The sequence below is a fragment of the Anas platyrhynchos genome, chromosome 4 (genome assembly GCF_047663525.1).
Source record: "Anas platyrhynchos isolate ZD024472 breed Pekin duck chromosome 4, IASCAAS_PekinDuck_T2T, whole genome shotgun sequence".
Taxonomy (NCBI): Eukaryota; Metazoa; Chordata; class Aves; order Anseriformes; family Anatidae; genus Anas; species Anas platyrhynchos.
This window is the reverse complement of record NC_092590.1, coordinates 68684484-68694867: the sequence shown is the minus strand read 5'-3', so window position 1 is coordinate 68694867 and position 10384 is coordinate 68684484. Positions and strand designations below refer to the sequence as shown.

General features: G+C 44.9%; 1 protein-coding gene across 2 annotated transcripts in view; it reads left to right on the top strand.

The window, feature by feature from the left end:
• The first annotated feature begins 519 nt into the window (after positions 1 to 519).
• The window catches only part of AFAP1 (actin filament associated protein 1), a 117715-nt gene continuing 107850 nt past the window's right edge, over positions 520 to 10384 (top strand). For both annotated transcript variants that reach the window (XM_072037802.1, XM_038178797.2), the window contains exon 1: positions 520 to 669. The gene's annotated coding sequence lies outside the window, so the exon portion shown is untranslated. The remainder of the gene's footprint in view (positions 670 to 10384) is intronic.

The window sequence follows — 10384 nt, the reverse complement described above, 5'->3', positions numbered from 1 at the left end:
CTTGTCAAAAATCGAAATCTGCTTTAATCTCTCTGAGGGAACTTTCAATACAAACTTTAATCGATACAACCAGCCTCACCTTGTGCTTTTGCCTCACCTCTGTCTTGTGCCAAAAGTAGATGACAGCGCCTGGTTTTAAATCAGCGTTGGCGCTGAGTGATTTTACACCATTTTAAACAAAAGGGCTTAAATCTTAGCTTTAGACAGATGGCAACGTGCTCGGTGTGCCCCGCAGCCGACAGCCGGAGCAGAGCATCACCCGGCCGGCACCAGGACCAGGACTAGGGAAGGGAAAGGACCGAGCTGCGGCGCTTTCCCGGGAGCTGGGGGCAGCCTCCCTCCCCCAGGGTGCGAGCAGCCTGGCAGCGGGGCCGCCTGGGGCTGCCCTGCCCGGGGCGTGCTGCGCCCCGCTCCCCTTACAATGGGGGCAACCGCGCACCTGCCCCCCCTCCCCAAATCCCGTACCGGGGGCCTTTGTTCCGCTGGCTCCTCCCCGGCCCTGTCCCCTCCCTTGTCCCCCACTCTCCTCCTTCTCCTCCTCCTCCTCCTCCTCCTTCTCCCGCTCCCGCCCCGGCGCGGCGCTGGCTGCGCTCCGCGGGGCTGCGCCCGCCCCCGGTGCTGCGCGGAGCCCGCTTTGTGCCGGCAGCCGCGGCGAGGACGACTCGCAAGGTAGGACGGGTCCTGCTGCCCCCGAGAAGCATCCCCCTGCCCAGCTCCGTGGGCTGGGAGGGATGGAGGGAGGGGAAGGGCTGGGCACAGAAAGGGGCTTTTTTATTTTATTTTTTTTCTGCCGAGGCTCCGCTGCTCCGGGCTCAGTGCTAGCAGGCAAAGCTGTGGGCTTGCTGGGAGCTTTTCCAGCCCAGGGGCGAGGAAAAAGACGTGAAGTCTCGGTCGTTTTCTTGGCCGGGCGGGAGAAAGGCACGGGAAAGGCTGCGAGCCCGAGCATCAAGCGGAGGCTGCGTCCCCTCGGCCCCGGCACCGCCGCGCCGTGCGGGGCTCGCTCGGGCTCTGAAGGGGCAAAAACCCCGGCTGAGATCCCCCGGAACCAAACCCTCCTCCTGCCGTCCCAGAAACTCGCACCCCTGTCCCAGGGAAAGGCACCAGCCTGGCTGCCGGGGGAGCCCGGCACAGGCGGGCTGCTGCTTTGTACAGCTGCGAGTTGCATTATTTTCTGCCTTTTAGGGTGGGAAGAGGTGGTCTCTCTGCAGACTTTGCCACTCGAACCCGTTTCATCATAGTGGAGAGATTGCATCATGTTACAGTCCTGGATTCAGTAAGGGCAAAGGCGAAAAGAACCGTCCTTCCAGATCTATCCCATTGGCTTCACCATCTGACCCCCTCCTTTTTATTTCCTGTTTAACAGAAAGGTTAAAACTAAAAAGCAGCGTGTGATTGGTAGAAAGCTATTCAGTTCGCAGCGACGTATTTTGATTTCTTCCACTGAGAGTTTTTTTGGAAACTAGATTTTCACTGTGTCAGTTCTGTCTGTGTATAGGGAGGGAGGCATGGAGGAAACTTGCCAAAGATTTAGCCAGTAGGAAAATAATGGGCGGCAAAAGGGAGACAGAATAACAGCCAAAAGCAGACATTGCTTTATAAACTACGAGTTTTGGAGTCGAAGGAATTGGTGCATTCAGGCAGGCAGCCCTCAGAAAGCAAGGCGTTCACCTGCCCACAAACACCATATGGATGAATGGATGCACTCTTCTGAAAGGCAAGACAAGACAAATGTCAGGAAAAGTGTTTAGCTAATCTCCCCTCTGGATCCCCTGTGAACAGTTTGACGCAACAAACACTTGCTGTGTTTGTGCCTGTTTTATATGTCGTACCTGTACAATGACTGATCTTTTAAGCTGAGGTCTTCCTATTATTTTATCAGCTTTCTTGCTTTGAGAAAGATCTAATTCAGTATTGTACAGCAATCCAAAGCTTCCTCGGCTGATAGGCTCTGCTGTTCTTTGTGCAGTTCTTTGTTTTGTTCCAGGGGAGGAAAAATGTCACAGCACGGACTGGGTTGGCTCTCAGAGGTATTTTCTTTCCATAAGTGGGGTGTCTCACCCTCGCAGGTGCTCTGTGGCTGTGGGCTCCAGGTGTTTCAGGGACACATTTTTCTTGTATAAAAATGTGAAGGGCTTCTCCTCTGTTTCCCTGGGAAGGGCTGGGGCAGAGGGACAAGGGAACAGCCTGGCAGCCAGATGGATCCATCCATCAGTGCTCTCCTATATGGGCACTTTGTGCCCTTCAGTTATCCCTTATGCCTCCTGGTGGTTTCCACAGGAAGAGCTGCACAATTGCTTTCTCCTCTTCAACAATTCCTGTTTCCTTGTGGAAATGGGGTGGAACAGAACCGAATCCTGTATTAGAGCTGAAGGGAAAGCAATCCTGTCTTTCTAGGGCTATAGGGCACCAGATGGGGCTAAGAAGCATTTGAAATGAATTCTGAAAAAAAAAAAAAAAAAAAAAAAAAATCTACAGATTTCTTTGTGTGCCTGAATACCCAGTGATTGTAGTGACAAGTCTGCATGCAGAACAATGAGCAGACATGCACTGCCTTTGGTGATACACGGAACTGTTTGGTGTTTCCCAGGAAATATGTCAGCAAAACTCAAAGTGGTGTGTGATGCTCCTGGTTCTCAGGTAGATCTATAGATAAGGGTATTTGGAAGGTCTTTGGGGTCAAAATCACAGTGTTTCTTGAAGCAGTGACAGCAAAAAGGGGTAAAATACAGACATTTCAATAGGTCAGCCATTCAGATGACTTTAAAATTTTTCAACCTGTGTGAAGCATTTTTTTATTTTCATCTCCTGCAGCTTTCAAAATTGAAGAGAGATTTTCAGAGACATCAAAAACATTTGCAAGTGTCGGTGCAATCTCAGTGGAGCCAGGCTGTGTTTGATACACATGTGACTAATGGTGCTGCTCCTTTCAGTGGTGCAAAGGGAGCCTTCTGTAAGGTCACAACAGGAATTGTCTTGCCCAGCTGCTCACTGCAGACTTCCTTGAGACATTGCCTCAGGACAAAGAGCCAGCGTTTCAAGGCTGCTTTATGCAATCTGGAGTCTGTAAATTTAATTTCCGTCCGTTTTCAAAAGTTTCATATCTGATACCTCAGTCAATAAGAGTATGGGTAAGCAAGGGCCGGCTTGGTTAACTGCATTGTTCAAAGCTGTGCTCTTTGTGTGGCGTGGATGCAGCGAGGAGGAAGATTGGATGTGCTTTGTGTTCATCTGCAGGAGATCTCTGCCTGGCTGAAGTGGCAGTGGTGGGATGCAAGGACTTAGCTTCCAAACTCCCAAACAGTTTAGTTAACTCAGTGATACTGTGGTTTTAGTCACAATAAAGCCTACCATGTCAAGTCCTTGAAAAATTCATGCATCCTGCAGTTGTGCAGTTCAACTTGTTTTACATGTGAATGACTCCTAGCTTGTGGTATGGCCCTGGATTTCCACTGATTCATCAGTTTGTTGGCAAATACCATGTCTCATTTGGCACAGGAACTTCTGTCTGGGCAGGGCAGGTGAGAGTTTTACACAATCAGTTGATAATATTCCAGGTTAATATATCCCAATACAAAATACTCTTAGGCTCCCAGAACCTTGATATTCAGACCCATGAAAGATAACAGAAACATAGAAAATCAAAGAACTAGGACTGAAAAAAAAGAGTCCTGAATGTGCTCCTAAGTCTTCCTTAATAGTTACATACTCAAATTTTGGAGGAATTAGTTTTTCTGCTATTAGTTTTTCTGTCCTAAGTTGGTCTTAGAGAAAAAGTAAGTTTTTAATATCATACCAGATGTCTTTCTGTAGAGTGTCTGCATAAAGCAATACAGAGAATTGTCCATCAACACTATGAGGCAGTAGGATAATATGAAGCTGTGATCACATGGCAGTGACGTACATGGCTGTCAGACAGCATCTACCCATGCACATATACCTGAAGGTCTGGTATTTTTACTGCATATACAATGGTACAGATTTAGAAGAGCTCATTGCTCTTACTCTCTGATTAAAAGTTAACTCTGGACTCTCCAGGTCATGAAACGTGCTGAAGGTAGCAGTGCTAATGGATACCATTGCAGGACCATAATGAGGGTTAGTATAGAAAGGAGGGTATCTTATAGCAGATGACAAGCTTTTTTTTTCACATATGGCAAGAAATGAAGTCCTACACGACAGAAGAACAGAGTTGTCCGCCTTCCATTATCCCATGCTACCTTGACAGAAAGTTGCTCACAACATACATCGTGTAGTGAGATTTGGCTGTTCAAGCTGCTGAGCACCCTGAACACACAACACTGTCAAAGTGAGCTAATGGGCATCATTTCCCCTAGAGTAGCCCTGGGAGATCACCCTAGGCTGTGAAAAGGATGAGTCAATATCTGCTGTAAGTTTCACAGCTGTCCATCAAGAAATCTAGGAAAGAAATTCCTAAGAGGATGTTTTATAAATCTGCTTTTGTATAGGTGTGGTGGTATCTTAAAAGTCAATGCCATATGCATGTCAGTAAAATAAGCAGAACTGCATAGGACTGTTTTCTTTAAATATCTTTCCTAAACTGAAAAATAAATAAGCATTTTAAAAATCAGTACATTATTCCTTTCATGGTAACATAGTGGTGGGTGGTTTTTTAGTATCTGGGGTTTTCTGCTGCCAGCATCTCTCTGCTACCATGTATTTTTGAGTGGTAATAACTATCTTACTGTAGGACAGATGTTGGTAATGTCCTTGTTGTGCCAAAATGTTTATGAGTACAAAATGCTGAATAATAATATGTCCATCCATTGATAATAAGTACCATAAAAGAGTGCACAAGGGATCTCAGATTTAATCCGTAATCTAGTTGATGTCTCAAAGACTTTTAACCCCCAAAGGTTTTAACCCTTAAGAGGTACAGCACTTTGTATATGTGAGGTAATTGCCATGAGTTGCACTGAATATATATTATTCATTAGGGGACTGCCATTATATCATGCTTGTGAATTCCCCAAAGTCTCTTATCACTTTCCTAACCACATCTAAACACTTAGGGAAAACAAGATTTTGGTGTCCTTCTACTCGACTGACTGATGTTCTGGCTCAATGAATTTAGCCTGTGCTGGTAGCCACTTCTAATGAGCATGCTGGCTTGGTTCATCTAAAATAAACAGACTCTGGGAAATTAGCTTAGTTCATGTGAATTATCAGGGACAGCACTCTTTCTCAAAGAACATATAGTATTATGTTATCTCAGATTTGCAGAGAAGCAAATAGTAAAAGCTCTTTAATATGCTGCTTTCATGCAAACTATTATAATGAACTGTCTTTCAATCTATTACGGCTCAATATTTGACCAGTTGTTGTGGGTGTTTTTTATTTTTTTCTTCATTCAAGTATATTTAAGTATATTTTTCAAACTTATGTGGTCTCTGAATGGTTGCATATGCTTGTGGAGTTGTTGCTGTCCAAACAGGGAACAGAAGATATGGAAAGGTAAGGAAGGAATTTCCACATTATTAGCAATTAGCAGACCCAGATTTTATTGTGTTCAGCGTTTCTTACCAGGAGCAGCTGCAAACAGAGAATTACAGCATGACCTTCACTGCATTTCCTAGTGCAGTCATCAATCAGATCTGGCACGAGCTTTATCGCGTCTGTCAGTGTGGCTCATGAGCCACATGCTGTCTAGTCTGGGGGGAAAACAAACAAACAATGGGAGCTACTGTAGGTTTCATTTGAAATAAAACAAACACGAGTGAGCTTTTCCCATGTATGCCAGTTTTGTAGACAGACCTCATTTTTTACCATGTGCCATTGGTCTGATTAATAAAATACGATGTCTGGAAAGCAGTGAAAGAGACTCACACTAAGCCTTGGTGTCCTTAAGACACCACTCACAAACCAGGGCATCCTCAGCCTTTCGCAGTCATTGTTCTCATTTTGTGCTAATCCTGAGTGTTACTTTTACCAAGGAGTTAACGCAGTTAGATTATTTTATTTTAGGTAGTTTCTGCATACATAAGCGTTAGGGAAGGAAGAAGGGTTTTCAGCCTTGTTGATTCTTGGATGAAATAATGCAGCTCTGCCAAACGAAGCAGTTTGTTGGTTTTGGTGGGAACTTGTGTGCCTTCACAGGTTTTTCTGGGGCTTGCATTTGGAGGCAAGTTTATTATGATGGCTAAAGTCAGCTTGTGAGCTGCAACATCAAGCTTTCAAACTTGCAAAGCATTATTCACACCATGTAAGTGCTTTGTTTGTTTGCTTTGTGTTTGTTTGTTTGTTTTTCCCTACCGGCCTTGGTCTGCGTTTAGAGTTGTATTGCAGTTCAGAACAATTTGTGTTCTTAGATCGCTGCTACAATCCCATGCCTTTGTCAAGTCCCTTTGCTCTCCTTTTCGTGCCAGCTGCAGGAAGTGCAACCTTCTCGCCATCTTTCTAAGGGCTTGGCACAGCAGCAGGTTGTCACTTCGTGCTTTGCTTCCAGTTAGATGGCAGAGCAAGGAGCAATTGGACAGGCAGACGTGCTAGTGTGCAGTCATAACTTCCTTGATGAGCCTATGCTTGTGTGTATATACAGATGAACATTGAGAGAAAGAGTGTGTATGTATAGGTGATACATATTACAACTGCAACTGTCACAGTTTTTTTGAGAGAAATGGCTAATTACTAATATATATCTACTATTGTTTCAGTACCAACTAGATTGAGGCTCTGAACTGGAAACTGGTGATGTTGCTGGCCAGAGTGGGTTTTAACCAGCCAGTTCTTGGCAGAAGCAACATTTGTACCAGGTTTGGGCAAGGAATCTGGAAATGCCATAAACAACATAGAATAGCAGGTGCAAGGAAAGCACTCAGAAAATGCAGAGCAGTGTTAGGCAGCCAAGGGGAAGGGTCCTGAGGTGTCCTTGGGTGGTGTTGGATGGTGCTGCTAGCTGCTGGGTGCATGTGGTGCCACCCTCACTGCCAAGCCAGCATCACTCATGGGTCTTAGCCCAGCTCCTGTGCCCAGGGTCAGGACAGGGTCTTGGCAGAGGAGTTGTGGGAGATGAAAGCCATCAGCAGGGTGCACAGCAGCAGGAGGTTGAGGTAGAGAGGGGAAGCTGCTAGCCCAAATCAGAGCCATGCCCTGTGTCATCAATCGGGTGCTCCTGCTTCGTGTGCTCCAAGCTGGCCGCTTGGCCCTGGCACAGACTGAACAAAAAGGCATCCTTTATTAAAACAGGCAGGATGGGCCGCAGTGGGAAGATGATAGAATGGCAGGAGCTGAAAACAAAATAGAGAATGTAAGAGGCAAAGTCATTAGGTAAGGAGAAGTAGGGCTGTTAAGTGTCACCAAGACTGGGGTGGCTAAGAGCTGAGCTGCAGAGGAGCCACTCTGAAGCTGCTCTGCCACTGGGACTTAGCATAGATCAGACTGAAAGAAATTTCCCTTGTATGGAATTTATGTATGGTATGGAATTTATTTTTATAAGCCAAGTCTGTGATAGGGAATAGAGTTAAATACTCACTGGACGTTGTAGCTGGCTGTAGGAGATACAGGCATAAGAAAAAAAAAACACATTTAAATGTAAAAACAAACCAAAAAAAAAAAGGGGGGGGGGAAACAACACAACTTTTAAATATTTAGAGTTATCCAGTTTTCAACTTTATCAAAATGTGTTATCAAAGAATACCCTCTGGAATGAAAAGGCTGAGGAGCCTCTGTGAATATACAGAGCTCTTCTCACCCCATCCCTCCATCTGTACCATGTGTTTGCAATTAATTAGGCCCATGAAAAACTGCAAGTCCTCTTGGACAGGAGATGATAGGTGCATGGTGGGTCCTTCAGGAAGAACCAGGAGAGCTGGAAGGAGGTAGAGGCTAGGTCAGGCCACAGCATTTTGTTTTGAGCTTAACAGGAATGAAATCCACCCTGAAGTGTCTTGGGGAAGATTCTGGATGAGGGCCAGTGTGAATAATGCTGAGTGCAGTTGGGTGGGACCCCACCTGGTTACAAAAACAACCATATTTCCAAGGTTAGTTAGTTCTGCTGGGAAGGGAAAAAAAAAAAAAAAAAAAAAAAAAGGATATTTAATAAGTACAGTTTTATCTGTAAGGAAAAACCCAGTTGGAGACCTTAAAAAAAACACATACATACACATAAAAAAAGCAAAAAACCTAAGTCTGGCACTTCAGAAATTAATGAAAGCAAGTCCCTAAATATGCAAACAACTGAAATCACACAGCAAAATCCTCAGATAAGCAAAACAAGTGTCCTCCAGGGAAAAGAAGTGCTGTTCCCTCTCTGGGAAAGTTTGTCTGTTCCTGTGGCTTGTGAACTTTTCATCTTTTCTGGGACTTTCTGCTGTCCTTGGTTCACTTTTTGCAGTTCCTTGGTCTCCTGCACTTCTTTCCCAAGAGCTCTGAGAAGTGTTGCTGCAAATGCTCAGCTTTAAGTCAGTGAATCACCTCATCTGCTGTTGGTGAGATCAGTGCGTGGGGTTGTATGCGTGTTTATGTTGCTTTGCTGAACAAGAGCTCCAACACCAATCAGCCAGGCTGGTGGGTACCTGGCCACCTGGCACCGACTTTTCTGTCCCCCAAATTAGCTGTCCTATCTCTGCTCCTGCAGCTGAGAGCCAGCCTGAGATAACTTCCCACAGTGCCAATCTGGATTAGACCTTGTCCAGCAAGCCAGAAAGACACAACAGGTAATTTTAACCTGACTCAAGGTCCAATTAGTCTCCTGGTAACTGCTGTTCCTGTCTGTCTGTCTGCCATGACTGAGCCTCATATCCATTCAATGCAGCCATTTCCTTCACATCCCTTTGGATGTGCTCCCTTATTATTGTTTACAAAGCACTTAGTCTAGATTTTGCATATGTGGAAAGACTAGCTGAGAGCTGTCACCCCGTTGACCTCATCGTCTCCAGATCTCTCATTTTTCTTTCCTCTTGCTTATAGTCCAACTATGCGACTTTTGAAAGCAATTTGAGTGTAAAGAGCAGCTGCCCTGAAGGCTTCCCTCTAAACAGTAGCTCTCTGTACAGCCTAAAGGCAATTACGTGTATGCGCACGGGGCCCATGTCCTGCCTCCTCAAAGAAACAGCTAAAATCCTGATTATATTGCAAGGAAAGCAAAAGCTGTCTTGAAGGGTATGATTTGGGGGGTTTTAAGGGATTGTAGTGATTTGGGGGGATCTTCTTCAGCCCTCCTCTTATTCTGTGTCACAGTAATATCATTTTAAGTATTACAGGACTAGCTCTGCTGTAATTGCATTTTCTGTTTTTTGGTCAGCACAAGCATAGATGTGCTCCAAGGACTAGGGCTCCAAGATCTAACTGCAAACTCAGATTGCCCTCAAGTTTATTGTACTTTATGAGAGCAAAGGGTAAAATCAGTCTTTGAGACTTGGGGTCATTTGGGATAGGTTTCCTGACATACCAGCCCTTGCAAAAAAACAGCTGTTCCAAGGTTGTCATTCTGCCAGCCTTAAAGAAAAACAGTCAAACAAAGAAAAAATACCCTGCCAAATAGGGATTAGACCTTAGCATGGTTTGAGTGTGCTTTAAGTAGTCTCAGTCTTTGCATTCACACTCATTAAGTTCCTCTCCCCTTCAGGGAGTAGACTTGGAAGCAGTATTTATGAACGAGTCCGGCCCTCCCCTGCTCATCACTAGAGGGAAGGGCTGCTTCCTACTGAGGTCTAAGTGCTTTTCTCTGTGGGTCACGATCTGGTCAACCCAGAGGAAGATCTAATTGTAAAAATCTGAAAGTACAGGTATGTGAAACGAAGGTGCACACCTTGCCTTGGTGTCATTGCGGAGCTGTTCTTGGCCAGAGATAACAGAGCAGGAACGGGAACTCACCTGAGATATAGCCTGAGCTATACAAAGAAGTCTGTGTCCTTCTAGTAAGTTGTCATTAGGGACCTACAGAGCACCTACTTAGAGCAGCTCTTTACGTGTTAATAACTCATCAAAAATTAATGACTTCATGAGATGGAATGGGGATTAGGAACTAGAAATGGCAGATATTCAGGGTGCAGAGGGAAGGAGAGAAGTAGGTTGGTTTCCTTGAAGGCTTTAAACAAATGCCTAGCAAAGTTGTGAGGATTTTGGCATGCTACTTATCTCTCATCAGCCCCACTACTGACTCAACACTCACAAGATTTCAGTACAAAACCCTAATCAAACTACATTTTAATGAAGTGTATAGGAGGGTAAGAAGCATGTAAGAGTCCTATAGCATCTCTTCTTGCTATAGTCACCTCTCTTTTCCAAGTTTTTATCTTAACTCCTGAAATTCAAATGAGTTTAGGAACACTTCTAAAAGCTGGGATAAACAAGCATTTATTTACTTTACTTGGGAAACAATTTATTTAATAAAGGTTATATCTACAACACCATTTGTCACGCTACT